The sequence below is a fragment of the Falco punctatus genome, assembly GCF_963210335.1.
Source record: "Falco punctatus genome assembly, chromosome: 14".
Taxonomy (NCBI): Eukaryota; Metazoa; Chordata; class Aves; order Falconiformes; family Falconidae; genus Falco; species Falco punctatus.
Window position 1 is genome coordinate 7,867,499 of NC_137594.1, and position 15,887 is coordinate 7,883,385.

A 15,887-nucleotide genomic window follows, 5' to 3' on the forward strand; every position below is an offset into this window, starting at 1 on the left:
ATTTTTATTATTAATTTGAATTAGTGGTTTGCATAGGAATTCTAAAAGTAATCAAGACCAGAGTGGATTTTTAACTTAAATGGCAAGAAGGAGAGTTTGTGTACATTTGCATTCAAAGGTGACAGCCATATTCTTTCCTGTTGTCTTCATTCTAAGCTCTAGGAATAGCCGTACATTAAACAGAAAGATAGTGATAAACTGCAGCAAAAATAACACATTTTCAGTCCTCCTGTGCTTACTCCTTGTCATTCTGCTTAGAATGGAGAGCCAGGCATAGCCACAGCTATGCTCAATGGCTACTGGACAGTGATCCCAAACCCAGATATATTACACAGAGGTATTTTGAATCTGTGGCTCACTTTCTGGTTAGCATAATTTTAGGAGTCTCCTGAGCTCCCAGCGAGCTTTGCCAGCTAGGGCAAACTGAGAGGCATTGCTTTGAGTTTCCAAATTATATTGCAGGAAGCCAACAAGAATTTGTGCTTATAATTCTGTTAGAGGATTTTATATTTGCGGTAGAAGATGTGAGAATAGAGCCTGTATTACATTAACAACAGGACAGTCTGTTTGCCCAGTGAACTGTGGAGCCTGTGCAGCTCCATGACTGCATTGTATGCCCAGAACCATACATGCCAAAACAGATGGAGGCAATAGTGCATACTGTATGTATGTGTGAGTGACTGGGAGGAGGTTATAGACCTATTACTTCCTCCTTCAAATCTACCTTTTAGCTTGTATTATTGCATGTCACTACTGGCCTTCTGGAAGTGAAAGAATTATCAGTAATATGCACTGTTACAGTGGTAATTGCAAGACAAGTCTTGAACTATACATTCAGAGAAACAGTGGAAAATACTGTCCTTTTCAACTGGAAAATGCACAGAACTTCTTTCTTCCCCCTCTCACCCCCCACCCCCACCCCACCCCCCCTGCCCTTGAGCACTAAAGTGTGTGGCTGGTGCAGTGGGGCAGAGGCACCCTGCTCAGGTGTGTGGTTGCACCCCGTTCTCAGGAGCACATGGCACCCCGATTTCAGGAGCACATGGCACCCCGCTCTCAGGAGCGCAGTACGGGCGGCTGCGGGGTCCTGGGCACTCGGGCGGCGGGGTTCGGCCCGCTGGCCAGCAGGTGTCCCCATCGTCTCGAACAAGTCGGGCTGACAACATGTATAGCTTAATCTAATTAAGTTTAAACCCCACTTAACAATAGGATTTAAGCAGCTCACTGTGAAAGAAAAAAATTGAAGTGCTGACAATTCTGCTCAAACAGTTATGCCTACAACTGACACTGGTTGTCTTACAAAGCTAAGCAATAGTACAAATAGCTGACAAAGGGATGTACCTTGGAAGTGGGAAAAATGGAGGGATCAGCGAACCTCCCAGTTTAATACTAGGCTGAATTTGAAGATTAAGACATCCTTGAGTACATATATACAGACGTATGTAGGAAAAAAATGAAATCAAGCAAAATGGGATAAACTTTTTAATTTTCATTTTTCATCTGACAAGAATGCAGAGTTCATCAGTTGAAATCAGAACTTTAACTTTTCTGGATGGAAATGGAAAAATTTTACCATCTAAAAGCTGTTGAAGAGATGACACATATCTACTTTTGAAGTACAATTTAACAACGGTTTTCTAATGTGGCTTTTTTTGAGAAGCAAACCACGTAGACCTAGGTTATAACCCTGCAATCATCATGAAAAAGGGGACCGCAAATACCTGTATTGCCTTACAAGCCTAGTTCACATTTTGACCGCATAACATAGACTCTAATCACCTACCTTAATTATAGGGTGCAGTGATGTAGGTAGCTCATATCGTGCTGATTAAAACTGGTTTATAACCTCAGTTTTCTGTGTGGATGCAGAGCATACTCTCAGTCAAGCTGTTAAATGTTTACTAACAAAATTAGCCCAACTTTTCAGAGTTACTAAAGTGAAACACTGCAGGTTTCCCCTGTGTGTCTAAAAGAAATGTCACCAGAAATGGGGCAGGTGATATCAGCAAATTGCAGTTTGCTAAAATGCATCCCAAAACTTCAGGACTTTCATGGTTTTCAACATTTGTAATTCTTGACCAATGTCATATTCCCATATTTGAGATGGTGCCAGGTGAGTGTGAATACTGGAGTGTAAAACAAAATTAAAAAGACCTTTGCATTGTGTGGAAGACTAAGAGAGCAAAATCAAAATGCTAATGTTTTAAAAAGTAGAAAAAAATTCGCTGCTAGCTGCTAGTTGTGAAAAGACTTCTTAGACGTATGGCAGCTTATATATAAACTCCCAGTACACCAGACAGCATTTGCAGTAATTGTAGCAGAATTGTTCGTGTAGCTCTGTGGGCACAAATCATGGGACCATCTGGCCCGTATGTGAACCTGAAGGAGTCCCCAGGAATCCGAAACCTGGTTCTATGTGAGCCATTAGTCCACTTTGTCATTCTGATGACTGCAGAGTGTGCAACAAGAGGGCCTGTGTGTTCTGCTCAGTGTGCCAAAGTGCACTTGCAGTATGACCTACAGAGTTCAACCACATGAAGCATTTTTTGGAAGCCAGCTTACAACTGGTGAGTTTAAAAGCAAGATGAACAGTAATTCCAATTCAGCCCATCCAGTGAAGGCTGGCTGATTGAATGCAATTCTCAATCCATTAAAAGAGCAGTTTTATGCTGAAAAGTGGAAGTGTTACAAAAAAAATAAACAAACCACCAAAACCAACAAAAAACCCAACCCAAAATGGGCAGAAAGATTAATCAGTCATTCTTGACTCAAATACCTCCTAGGTCCGTAATTCTAAGGCCTTTTGAGAACCTTGCAACTTGTTTTCTTTCAGCTAAGAACTAAGCTGTCCCTAGCAAAAGGATAACTTTTGGCTTCTTTTACCCATTTTTTTTGAGCATGACTGGATGCTCATTTGGGTCCTATCCTACCTGTAGAAATTCCACGGAGTTTAGAGAAAATAGCTCACAAGCAGGGGCTGCAGGAGAAAAAAGCCTGAACATTTGGATTGAGCTGAGGTTAATAAATTGAAAACTCGGTGTCAACAAAGAGTTGGTGGGTTCTGTTTGCCTGTCCCTAGTTACTCACTATGTATCATTCCAGTATCATACATTTTAAGTGTAACGAGCAAGAAGAGAATAAAAGTTACTTTAGCTGAATCTTTGTGCTTGAGGATACCAAGTTCTTTTGAAAGTATCCCGAGTGTCTAATACATCCTAATATTTAGTATAAGTGCAAGATTTTTGTTCATATACCATCTATTCCATGAGATGATTCAGCAGAGCTTTACAATAAGGCCTAAAGTTAGAAGGTTAGAAGAGTGGAAATAAGATACAAAGAGCCAAATTCTGTTCTATACTGTTACTTTTAGCTTTCTCTAAGTATTATAAGTATTCCAAGTTTTATCTGTGCTATAATGCTGACTACAATAGTTTCAAAACAAGCATTTAACTGTGAAAAGCATGTATTCTTCCGGGGGGTGGGTGGGGTGGGGGGGGGGGGGGGAGGGGCGAGAAATAGCCTCAATCATATGATTAAAATTAATGCTTTGGACACATTCAACTCTTACTTCAATTAGTATCAGTCTTCCACTAAATTTAATGGGAGTTATAAAAGAGTGTGTGCTGGGTTCTCATATAGAAACAATATGGAAAATACCAACCTGAGGTTTTTGAAAACTTGCTTTAAAATACATTTAAAAATTAAATCTGGATATGCTGACTTCAGAATCTGAAGACAGATGTCTTGAATTTCTTCTGTGCAGCTTCAGGTAGTATTAACTTGCAAATGCATCATCTTTTCACTGAATGGATTTCAATGAAATAGATTTCAGTAGAATCGGTTTGAAGACCATGTTGGGCTTAAGATTTTTGTCTGCAATTCAGAGGTCAAGGGCAGAATTTTTCACAAAATGAAAAATTGTAGTCTAAGTAGGTAATATGCTTAACTTAAACATTTGTTACGATGAAAGATCCTTGGAAACCTGGAGGTTCAGTGAAGTTCTTGAGGTTCACTGGAGCATAAATTTGTCTTCTAAAAAGATGCTGTTTTACATGCTTTTAAGTTTCCTTAATAACTTAAAGTGGTTCAACTGTAGCTCAGGGTTGATCACATGTAAAGATAAAGAACACAGGAATGCAAATATACTAATATTTACATTTTTTTGTGCAAAGATCATACATTTGCAACTTGGTAAGAATGTAAGAATTTACCCCAATTTTAGGTAAAAACACTGTGATCAAACTGGACTTACTGAGATCAGATATTGGTAAATAATATTTGGTGTTCAGTATTTGTTGACAAGATTAAAATACAAATTTATTTATATTAGCTACAGTTAAGTTAGCTAAATTGTGAATAACAATTGGGTTGACATTTACTGATATTTTGGGATAGTCAAAGCGTAGTTTAATAGTAACCAAATGCTAGAAATATCTAGCAGTTTATAGTCATGTTGCTGAAAAAGTACATATCACTGTCTGGAAGGTATATCACACAAACTGTTTCTCATAGGTTTTAAGCAGAGCTATGGGTTTCTTGTATTAGCACTAAAATGATACTGACAGGTGCTGCTTTCCTTCCAGAATTACTTAATATGTCTCTCCTTAGCTAGTTGCAGTATATATGAATCGCATACTTTGGTCCTTAACTTCTGGAGTTCAGGCTATCATCTGTTATATTATCCTTCCTGTTTGAGTGTATTTGGCAAAGAAAATGAGCACTGCAAGTAAGAAAGCGATCCTTTTTTTTTTTTTCCATCACTCTGGCCTCTACTTCAGTTGTATCGTTCTCATTCTGTCAGGTGAGATCATTATTACATGTCTTGTCCTGGACAGTTATTCTCATTTGGGGTGTGTAGGTTTTGAAGCAATCAATCAGAGGTCAGATTTGGTCAGGGTGGGACCCTTTCCAAATTACTCCTGGAAAAGGTGGGACCAGTTCCTGAAGCAACATTCTGTGAGTGGAAAAAATTATTTTGTGAAAAGCTGTAACATTTCATGGATCTTTTATAGGGCAGCATTATGTAAAAAAGCCTGAGAACAGGCAGACTAAATAGTAGAAAGTGATCAAATGTCTAGGGAGAATTGATCAGTTAGCTCTTCATTTGGAATATTAAGTTGAAATAAGTCCGAATTGTGTCTCAATACAATGACTCTCTGATGATGTGATCAGAATTATGATTCCATTATGGGGACTGTGTTAAATTGTTCTTCACCAAATGGAACTAAATCACTGTCCTCAGTCCCTTGTTGTGGAAGTCTGACATCAAACCCAGCTCTGGATCTGCCTTTTGCTCCTGGAAATCCATCTTGATCAATAGCTCAAATCTTAGTTAAAGTAAATATAAAATAACTGGATTCAAGTTAAAGCTATTTATCTTACTTTGTCTTTATTATTTGCAGGACATAAGTTGCTCTACTTAAGCAGCAAACACTAATACAGATAATAAATGGGAGATACTTAAGTATAGAACAAGTGCAGAACTATAAATTATGGAGGACACGCTTGCCTGTGTGAAAGACAATTTTAAAGGATTAAGTTTTCTGAAACAAGAGAAATGCTGAAATAATAAGTGAGTGCATTTTCACTAGAGACTAGTCGTTACTAGTAATTGTGTTGCATATACACTTTAGAGATTGACCTCATGTCTCAGATATTCGGCATACCAAAAGCTTGGTCACTTAGCAGTGAATGCTAAGTGACATATTAAGTTCAACCAAATGTCAGTCATTGCAATGATGTCATGTTGTCCAACACACATTAATTACTTTGAAAATTCCCACAGTAACTGAAAATCTCAGATTAACTGCCTGAATTAATGGGAGTCCTGTAATTGAATGGTGGATCCCATGCTGTTATTTTGTACCCTATGTACTTTACATATACATTTTGATGGGGAAATTAAGGTGGCAAATACTGGGTTTGGTGATCTCTACTCAGAATCACTGCCAATTTTAATGCTATCGCTAAGAACAATCCCACTAATAATGAGAAATGTGAAAGGCCATATTCCCCACAGTACACCTTAGAAACTAATATCCTGTATGAGTGATGTGCAAAGATTTTGGTGGAATTACATGGCTGAGATTTGGAAAGTCTGCGTCAAAACCTCTCATTCCTGTTTTAACAATGTTCAAGATTCCAAGAGAGAGAAAAGGAGGTTAATTTTTTACTATCACCTACCAACTGAAGTACCATTTTTCTTTTTTGTCTTCAGTCAGGAATGTAGAAAGTCAGAAAGTTTTTAAGTATGTTTGTACACTGAGTTACTGGGCTGTAGTTAAACTCCAGAACAGTGGATGTAAATCTTGGGGCTTCATGCATTTGTCAGCCAAGCGTTAGGTCTTCTTTCATAATGAAAAGCAATTACAGAATTCAGGGCACTTACAGGTGCTTTTTGCTCATTCTAGACCCCTCTTTAGGCCTCTGGGAGAGGTGGGGCAGAGCCCTGTTTGGAGGTATCAGCAGCCAGTCTCCTCTTCTGCATTTACTTGCAAATCAGCAGCATTTAGTGCATTTTATGTGTTCTGGCTTTGGTGCCACTGTATTTTATAGGGTGACATCTATAGCAGAAGAAAAAAACAACTCTGAATTCATGTTGTGAGACCTGAGGAAATATTTCCTACTGAATAATATTGCAGAGAAAGCCTGTCTCTTCATTGATGGAAACTTTGCAAACACTTTGCAGTCTTGATTTTTCTGAATCAAGATATTGGAGAGATTTTTCTTTCGCCCTAATGGATTCATTGTCAACAACTTGCCACTGTGAACCACTATTCAATATTCTGAATTAGGTTATGTTAGTTAAAGTTCTTCCAAATGTGGCCTGACATATTTGTTGTGTAGGAAGCAGGTATGAGAAAGAAAGAAAGAAAGAAAGATTAATTAAATTCTGCTCAGGCTTTTCATGATTAATGATCAGGCCAACTTTATGCTGCAAAGAAAAAAAATTATGAAATTGTCTGGTCTATCAATCAAATTGCACTGAAGAAAGACGTGTCTGAAGCTGCTGGAAAGGAAAGCATGATTCACAGGATTGTGAAATTAAACATATCTGTACCTTCTTTTTAATAAAGAGATGCATGCTCATAAAAAGAATTTTCTTGCTTTGCAACTGTACCTACTGGCAGCAAAAGATGCCTTGTTGCTTCTCCAGTTATGTTTCTAATTTGCCATTGTTTCAGTCTGTTATTCTTTGCATGTGTACAGGGCATGTGCAAACAGAAGTCTCAGAAACTAGCTAATTCGTGGTGCGGTCAATAGGTTTTGGAAACCAATTTCTACATATTTTATTTGTTGTGGTACCCCTCAATAGAATGGTAGAACCAGATGCAGAAGTGATACAGAGTATTTATTTATTTATTCCATCAACTTGTGTCTTCCAAAAAATTACAAACTTAGCATTTGCCAGGCTGGATTTGTATATCTCAAACATCAAGAATGGACATTGTGGGGAACATTAGACTCTATTAAATTTAAAACAGGTAGTTTTTTTCAGTACTTCCTTTGAGGAAAAGTGTGTATCTTAAAAAAAGAAAAAAAAAACAAAGGTGGAGGTGGAAAGGATTTTTGTTGGAGTCAGTCAGTCTTATATAGCTTATATTGTGCTTAAACAAAATCATGTATTAGACGTAATACATGTCATATGATCAGTGTTAAAAAGAAATCTAAACCCTAAAAATATAAACAAGTAAAAACCCAATCAGAAGCAGCAGATGGCTATCTAAAATGTCGGACTGAATGTTCAGTGAAGATTCTGAGGCAGAATAAACCCCAAATTCAGTTTATCAAAGTTGAACTAAGTATTATGGAATCAGTATCAGTGGAATGATTCTGGCTTTATTCCAGCCAAGGACTGGTCAGCAGGATCTATTTTGGGGATGAGGAATGCCCCAAAATGCTGAATGTAAAAGCTAAGGCCACTAGGGCATATCATTATCCATTTCACACTGTGGATTGGACTGTGTAAATTACCTTCCTAGACCGAAGAACCAAAAGGCCTGCAGAAACCTGGCTGTCCGACCCATCTTCTGCTTTTAGCAAGCTCATTTATTTGCAACATTTTGCTAACGTTGCTATTTAAACTGACCAAGAACCAAAACCATTGTGACTTGCCCCTCCCCAAAGGGCTATTGCCTTTCCTAGTGTGCTAACTCTGGAAATGCAGTAGAAGAATGCAATATCCTTGAAATTGCAGTTCTCTGCCAGGAAAATCAGATTTCACTCCTGAATCAAAGAGTATCTCTTATTAGTAGTATCAAACATTGATGCAGCAACTGTATTTGCATTGTACTTTACCAAAAGGAACAAGACTTTCTCTTTTCCTCAATTAATTTGCAGGCTAAATAAGCCAAATATGGCATATTTAATATTTCTATTTCAAAATATATTTAGCTTCCATTACCATGGACAGCTGTCAATTTTATGTTCTTGGTGTTTGTTTGCTTGTTTTCATAAAAATCGTCCTATAAGACAGGGAAATGCTATTATTCCTATAGGGAACTAAAGCAGAAGAAGCTGATTGGCTGGAGTTCACACAAAAACATGTATAGAAGATGAGGGGCCTAAACTGACATGTTCTGGCAACATGTTCTGTTCTGACATGTTCTGTTGCCCTGACTGATGTATTTCTCTTGAAATCAGGCAAAAGAAGGCATAAATAAAATAAAAATAAACTTTTACTTTATTATTTCTCATGTTGGAAATCCTGCAAGCAAAGCCTGTGAAATCTTTGCTCATTTTTTGAACCTCAGGAAACATCTGCCTTCAGAAGAAAATCCTGTAAACCCACAACTCTCAAATGAAATATATCTCATTGTCAGACTTCTCAGTCATAAAGCGGGGAGGAGAATGTAGAAGAGTATGTAGAAAGATCATGTTATCACTAATCACAGAAAGTAGAGGAAGTATTGCTTAAGGCATGTTTTAGCATATTTTAGATGCTTGTTGGTGTTTGTTATTCAAGCTCAGTGATTTTTTTCTTCACATCTTGCAAAACGAATTTTGAAGTTAATTTTCCTGAATACTGGCATATTCTATACAACCACATAAGGGTTCGAAGTTGCAGAACATACTACCTATGAAAATAGTTGCTGCTGGGAGTCACTGTTACTAACTTTTCAGAGGCAAAGCAAAAATTAAAAAAGCAAATAAGAACTTGTGTTTCATTTTGAATTATTGAGCATACACACACTCATTTGCCTAAACCTCTCATAACTGACGTCAGTAACCTAGTAGAAATGCAGTAACATGTAACACGTCAGCAACTGGCTGCATCAAAGCAAAAATTCTGAAGTCCAACTCTGTGGTACTGCAGTAAAGAACAAATGTAACATTCCCAACTAATTAACCAAAAAATATTTCAGACATACTAACTTACCTGTATACAGAAAATCTAGGCTGTTGTAAACTTCCACAGGGGAAAATAAGAAAGATGAGTGTCTGTCTTGGGAAATGTCTTTATTACATTGGTTTTGAAAGGGTCGCTGTGGAAATTCATAGAAGGAAAATAGATTAATCTAATGTAGAGATTCTAAGCCTAGTATTTTAACCTTGATTTTTTTCTGTAGCACCCAGAACCATATCACTAGATCATCTAGACATAGAATAGTCCTTCAAAATTTGAATGTCATCATATATAATTTTTTCCAGAAAATGATCATGCTCTATCTTAAAAGCAGAATTCATTTAGTTAGGATTTCTCTGCACAGTTTCACCTTAGCTGTATTAATAATAATTTTATATTGTTATCTTAGGTCATCTTTTGACTTAAGTAGTTCTTATCTTCCTCTGTGAGGAAATTCATTCTTCATATGTTTTATAGGTGTCAGTCCTATAAGCAATACCTTTTCTCCTTTTTTCCACTAGCCTTTTCTGATGTCCTACCAGCTGATAGGTTATGACTTCCACCAGCTACTCTTTTCTTTACAGTTGTTTGCACTTAGTAAATTACCTCAGTAATTTATTACAGAGGAGTTGGCTATGCAGTCAGCTAGGGAGTATAAGTTGCAGTTCCAGGGGCCAAACTACAGAGTTGTTTGCAAACTTCTGATTGCAACTGGCTATCATCCAGCTAGCTTTGAGTATGGGCAAAGCAAGGATGTGTGTGCCTGCAGAATACCAGGTAGACAACCCTTTGGGGTTTTCTAGCATTGCCCTAGTTACAGCATGTTCTTTCAAGTCAGCTGAGTGTCAAAGAACTATGCTAAGGTCTGGATTAAATAGTTTTCAATGGCAATAGGAAATACCCCAAGTAACTGAATCCATAGGAATTAACTGACCCAAATCCTATTGAAGCTGGTAGATCACCTTCGACTTCACTGGGCTTTGGAAATAGGTCTGAACAGTCTTCAACAGTTGTAATGCAGAGCCAAATCTGACCACATAAGTGTACTGCATGTTCTCATATTCCCCACCATTCTTCTTTTCTCTTCAAGTCAAAAAAGAGACCAGAACAGAGTCTGCTGTTTTTTCTCTGTGGGTGTTCCCAAGCCTCTAGAAGGTGCAAATCAAGTATATAAAGCTGCATTTTCGATAATAAGAAATTTGCTGAACTGTAGTAAATACTGACATTTTTTCCCCATGATGTGGATATCTTAAAGCTAAGATACAACCAGTCATCCTTGTTCTCTTTCTATGGATTATGATTTATCCTAAATTCATACAAAGCATTTGTTTTGGCTTCCAGTTGTGAAGGCCTGTTAAGTCATTAATTGCCATGGGGCACTTAAAATCTGCTTCTGCTTCCATCCACTGCTGTTTTGATTGTGCTTTAGTTTATAATTGCTTTCAAATGTGCCTCATAAATATACATTATTTTAAAAAGTGTTATTTTAAAAGGCTAAATTAATTTTAAAGGAAGTTTCTTTCCCCAAAATTAGCGTATATTTTGGATAGTACAGTCATACTACACAGGAGAATAATGCAATACTAGATTACTGCATTAAATTAAAATCAAATCAAAGTCAGTGAAATTCCCTAATCTAATAAGTACCAGATATTCTGGATTTCTTGAGCCACAGTACTTGCAAAGTCCCTAACAAGTGACTAATTGAAAGAAAAATGTTGACAAATTACACAGAATGAAGACAACAGAAAGAAGATTTGGGAAAGAAATAGTATTGAACAGACTTAAAAGATAGAACATCTCTTTTGTGCACTTCTTACATGTAGCTTATATTATCCACTACAATTTTAAAGTGAACAATTATTTATGTCACAATAAAAACACCCAAGGGATGATAGGCTAAATCAAACTAATGTTAAGAGTATTAATTCTTTAATGCTAACAGACTTGTGCTGAATAAGATGCACTCCATTCCATATTTAACAAATGACATTGCATATGGTTTAATCCAGATTTGTAAATAGATTGACTATTAATAGTTGTATCAATTCCCAGTCAGCATCATGACACCGAGCTTTGTGCAGTTCCAGCTAAATGTAGGAAGAAAAGCAGAGACCTTTTTGTACAGGCTTTGTGTAAATAGTAAGCCAGGTATAGGAAGAAACCTGCTCCTGCTGAAGAAAAGGGAAGTGTGTAAGTTAAAATTTCAATGTAATCAAAAGAGATCCAGATTTCATTAGTTTAACAGCTCAGGGAACTGTTTTATTCAGATCTACTTTGATTAGAGAAATCACACATTAGCCAATTTGACTTGTTAAATATGGACAAAAATTAAGTAAAATAATAAGTAGAAATAAAGGAAGTCTTCACTGCCTATATATAAAAAATATACCAGAAGTATTGCCACAATTTTTCCCTTCACAAACAATAACTGGTATTTTGTCTTGACTTCCGTATCATAAATAAAATACAAAAGTAAAATTATTGAATGTATATTTTATTCCATTTAGTAGTATCTGAATTAGTCTGTGTGAAACAGGAAAGAAAACCAAATTTTTTTACAGCTATTAAGTATTTTTAAAGGGCCTTTTTCTGGAAAACTGTTTAAAATGAATGCAAACTATCAAAACCAGCAGTGGTTAATACTAACTGGTTTTAAAGTTTCTTTGAGGAAAAACTGTCATTTGTGAGTTTCACCCCATTTCAACTCAAAGCTACGAACTAGCTATGAACTGGCTCACATTTTGCTTGACTATTCAGTGGATCTCCAAAAACTCTTCTACAGGCCAGCCCTGTGTTTGTTCTCTATAATGAATATGATTACTAGGAGCACTTGGCGTGGTAGAAATCAACTGTTAGCACTGTGTGCAGATGAAATGATCCCACAGTCATGCAAATGTAAAACATTTATGCTTGTAAATGGATGTCTGGTGTGAAAAGATTATTAGGTACACCATGGCAATGCTGAGAGCCCATGGGAACTGTTTGAATTCCAGGGAGTGATGGGTGTTCTGATCACAAGAGTGCTGACCAGCCAGTGACTTCACTGGGAGTGGCAGAAACTCAGTGTATTTAATGGTCATGTTCTTGGTTATATAGCATATTTGACAAAAAACCAATCATTTTATCAGTGTAAGGCTGGAATATGTCCCCTTTTCACTAAGTACTTGTCACCTCAGAGATTTCATATCTTAATGGTTTACTTATCAGCTTCTGTACTGATTTATGCCAAGTTCCAAATGTATAGAAAATTCATATTTCTTCCACTATTGTATCTATCATACAAGAAAGTAGGAACATAGGGACGTAGGGACCAGTTAAAGGACCTCCTAACCAACAGAAAGAAGGATGGAATCCACCCAATATACTCTATCCACTAAGCATTTTCAACATATTCTGTATCTGCTTTCACAAGTCACAAATTGTTTGTAGACATTATGAAATTTAAGTATGCAGATACTTTTTCACTTAAAGTGTAGGTTAGCTTTTATTAACCTTATGATGTTTCGATTTTGGATTATATGCTTTAAAGTATATCTTATCATAGGACTAAACATGAGCCAATTTTATCTTGGCATTTACTGGAATGCCATATTTTTTTGGAAAATTGAGGTTTCCTGAAAAGTGGTTTATTTTGCAAATTTAAGAAATGTAAAAAGCCACATTCTTGATCTTCTTTTTAAGAGTCAGATCTTATCAAAGTCGTATTTTTCTACCATAAATTCCCACATGTATAGAAAAATACCTTATTTCATTAAAATATTTCTACTAAGCAGGTTTTAAATATATTTTAATCTAGACATTTACATTCTTGTACATTCACTTTTATTTCTTACAGATCTTGTCAGACAGAAGAAATCTGTAAATATCATGTATTATACAGGCTGTATTTGGCTTCTGAATAGCTGTGACTCAGCACAGACTGTATAAAGCCAATGGCTGTTGGAAATGGGTTGGTTCTCTTTGGTTGACAGGTGGTAAAATATGCCAAAATAAGCACAAAGTGTATTGGCACTGCTAAAAAGTTTTCTGTTTGTATTTGTCTCAAAAGTAACTAGACACTCTTCAGTTTTGCACTAAGAATTATCTGGGTTGATTTCTGCTTCTTCAAGTAGGAAAACTATGTTCAGCTTTTGATGTACAATTGGATTTTTGGTGTGTCTTTTTAATGCCACTTTATGTGTAATGAGGTTTATATATAATTCAGGACAAAAAGTGCCTCCCCAGATATTTAAATTGCAGACTCTAAACCTTTTGTGAACATGGGGAAAAGTGTGGTGGTGTTCTTAACCTAGATGGTGTCTGACATGCTCACCAGCTCTTACTATCACACTTTTTATTTAGTTCCACAAATGTAAACTAAACATGTCTTATCCTTTTCTGGAAATGGAGGAGATGACCCCTTTTTTTATCAGGCTGAGTTTCCACATTTGTAGGATGCAAAGAAAAAAGGTCTTATAGTCGTCTTGTGGTCTGTGGTCACAGGGTAGATACCCAATGCACTAGTATGTAATGTGCTTGATTTTATTTAATTTTTTCCATTTGGATCAATTATGCTTTATCAATCATCCTGAAACAGCTATTTGCAAAATTACACCACCTTTGGCCAGAGTAATGAATAATGCTATCTCCCACTTCTTGATTCCCTGCTTTCTCCAGGTTAAAAGCATTTTTGTTGGTCTCCGTCATGCATGCCCTTTGATATATTAGGGCAATGTGGTAACAATTTTGTATACTTACCCTTCTCTGCCATTTAGAGAAGTTGTAGAAGTCCAAAATAAGTTCCTCAGCTCCCTGCATTGTAAATAAGCAGGTAGAGTGACAGCACAAGGCAGAAGGGATCCATCTAAGATGGGCAGCAGTGTTGGCCTTCACTACGTTTTCCTAAAGCTTTCTAAATGCGAGATGTTCAAAAGGCTGAATCATTTGCTGGAGTTAATATAAATTTGCTGTTAATATAAAAATTCTGTATGTTCAGCCAGACTCCCGGTAGCTTCTCATTTCTTGAGTTGTCAGTAAAGCTGTTGCATAATATTCCTATTAATTTGTTCTCTGCTTCTGAATCTCACATCTTTGTACTGCCTTGGTACAGTTCAGACGAAAACAGAAGAGAGTGCTGTTTAGAGGGTTTCAGCTAAGGGCAAACTGTACATTTCACACCCACTGCTGGAGTCTTAAGGCAGCTGCAGTTCTGCAAGGAGAAGGTTATTTAAACAGAGCAGTTAAAGACAATCAACCCTAGTGACTTAGTGACTGCACGACACAAGTTTGCTTTGTGATGTTCATCCCAGGGCCAGGGCCAATTGAAATCTGAACTGTTGTTCTTCTTACTGTAAACTGACAAGTGTCTGACACAAATTATAGGACGTGTTGCTTACAATAGCAGAGGAGTTGACTCAAGGATCTAGGAGGTCCGTTCCAGTCTTTGTTTCTACAGAAAACCAAACTGTTGAGTTCAGAAATTGGCTCAATTTCTTTTAAAGGGATGCTGAAAGACTCTGTGAAGCTGCAGTGTTCTCTGGGGAGGTTTGGTGACGTAGGTAGATGTTAGTGCCACACTGAAGACATTGAGAAGTCACCTCTGGTTATAAATGTGAGCGTCCTGGGAAGGGCTTGTGGTGTACCAAAGTAACTGAGTGGGAAAAAAAAAAAATCTGTTGGAAATAATCACTTAGCAATTGTTTAATAAAATACAACTATTGCAGCTGTTGTTTTCAGTATTTATATACTACAGGTCATGTGTTATTTGTGAAGAAGTTTTGTTTCTTTTGGTCTCAAAAAAATCTTTTAAAATGGAATTGTGTTCTGCACATGAGCAAAAAAATTTGAGCCTGGTCTCAGGAAAGAGGGTTGTGTGTTGCAGTTACATGTTTTACATCTGCACCCCTCAATACAGTTGCAGAAAATGGTATTGGAAATGACAGAAATGTTAAGATTATGCAGAATTCAAAGCATACTGATTTCATTGTCAACACGCTATTTAATAAAGGAATGGGGGAAATGTTTCCTGTAGATTTTGAGGCTTTGTAACAACATATATGTTAATTATTGTCAGTCTGTGCAATTGGAGAAGGTAAAAATCTGTATTTCAAGTAATTTTAAAGTTTCACAGAAGTCTATTTTTAACCAGTTTTATTTGACTTTCTGTTAAATATTTTCATTAATGACTAAGATGAATGCACATGCAAAACTTGTAAATTATAGTTAACTGGGAGTGGTTTCAAATATTTTGGAGAATAGGATGAGAAAACCCATGTGGGAGAATACTGCATAGCAGTTGTTAAAGAGAGATATTCACACCTATTCCAGCTGCTGACTGCAGGTGTTTATACACATGAAATATTATTCTATAAGACTTTGCTCTCTGTTTCCTTTGCTTTCATACTGCAGCAAGATTATTTTTTTTTTATCCTGAGATTTTTCCTTTTTTGTCAGCAAAACCTAAAGGGCAGGAAAGAGGAAAATCCATAAGTGATACTGTCTTAGCACTCCCTGTTCTATTTTACTGCATACGTTTTGGGTAGCCCGTACACATACAGGC

The 15,887-nt window shown here is 36.8% G+C and overlaps 1 protein-coding gene across 2 annotated transcripts in view; it reads left to right on the forward strand.

Moving 5' to 3' along the window:
* Positions 1-15,887, forward strand: part of ADAMTS18 (ADAM metallopeptidase with thrombospondin type 1 motif 18) — a 485,565-nt gene that overhangs the window by 240,013 nt on the left and 229,665 nt on the right. The window contains exon 1 of one of the 2 annotated variants that reach the window (XM_080410685.1): positions 1-15,887. This exon is cut by the window's left edge and continues 19,261 nt beyond it; it is cut by the window's right edge and continues 53,925 nt beyond it. The exons of the other annotated variant lie outside the window; for it this stretch is intronic. The gene's annotated coding sequence lies outside the window, so the exon portion shown is untranslated. 2 annotated transcript variants of the gene reach the window in all.